Consider the following 1,491-nt stretch of genomic DNA (forward strand, 5'->3'; position numbering starts at 1 on the left):
ATTCGCAATGCCTGAGACATCTTTCTCATATATTGTTGCTAATTTGGATGTGCACTTCTCTACCTCCTCACGACGCGCGGCAAACCATGACTGAATTGTGAAACGAATGAATTCCACAATAGTAGTGATTGGGAAGGTTCTTGCGTCTCTGGTTTTGTTGTTGAAACTTTCAGCATAGTTGCTTGTCATTACATTGTATCGATTCCCAGGAAAGTATGCACGAGTCCACTTATCGAAGCCAATACCCTCGAGATATTGAGCTATGGCAGGATCCATTTGCTTTATATTGTTGAAGAACCTGTGAAATTTTGACTTCCGAAATGAATATGCCGCATTCCACATCTCCTTGTGACAGTGATCGGTCTTGAACTTAGCGATTACATTCATACTTATGTGATGGTAGCATGCGCCGTGGTAGGCATCATGGAAGACCAACTCAAGAGCATGAATAATGCTAGCATGCCTGTCTGATACAAAAGACAGATTATCAACAACTCCAATGGCTTCCTTCAATTTCATCATGAAATACTTCCAAGAAGCATGATTCTCACTATCAACAATCGCGAATGCAATTGGATAAATGTGGTTATTCGCATTCAATGCGACAACACACAACATGTGGCCACCGTACCTTGACTTCAAGAAAGTGCCGTCCACACATATAACAGGACGACATGATGTAAATCCCCTTCTACAAACTCCGAGTGAGAAGAAACAGTAAAGAAAGCGACCGTCATCTGTGATAAAATCAATAATTGTACCTGGATTCTTTTGCTGCAGCATGTACAGGTAAGAAGGTAACTTGGAGTACGATTCTTCAGGTGTCCCCCTGACATAACCGAGTGCCTTCTCTCTGCATCTCCAAGCCTTCATATAACTCATATCGATCCCAAAATTATTCTTCATATCCTCCTTTATGTTGTTTGGTGGATAGCTAATGCCATCAGTAGCATATTTGTTCTTGATAAGGTGCCCAATGACAGAAGGTGCTGCTTTACGGTGGTCTTTTTGTCGCAATTCTAGTGAGCAAGTATGTACACTATTATAAACAGTGATCTCAAACATCTCTGATCGCGCTACTTTTTTCCCTCTTATTCTCCAACCACAATCAGGATCCTTGCAGGTGATATACAACACATCAGTACCAGACTTCTTAACCATAAACTCAAAATTATTCTTCATTGCAAAGAGAGCCGCTTTGGTTTTCAATTCCATCTTGTTCTCAAATGTCTTCCCAAGATGTAATTCCCCCAACGCTATACCGGATGAGGGTGATTCTGAACGACTACAAGCTATGATATCTTCTTTTGTAAACATGGGAGCATTCCATTTTTTATGAACTTCTGTTGAACATATTGAAATGTTCCCTGTATAGTTATATGCTGTTCCACCAGGACAACTAGAGCTGGTGCCAGGTGTTCGACGTCCTTGACTGGGTGGGTTCGTCCGTGCAATATGACGTATTGGTTGTTCTTGTGCTTCTTCTACTTG

This window comes from Humulus lupulus, chromosome 2 (genome assembly GCF_963169125.1).
Source record: "Humulus lupulus chromosome 2, drHumLupu1.1, whole genome shotgun sequence".
NCBI classification, from domain to species: domain Eukaryota; kingdom Viridiplantae; phylum Streptophyta; class Magnoliopsida; order Rosales; family Cannabaceae; genus Humulus; species Humulus lupulus.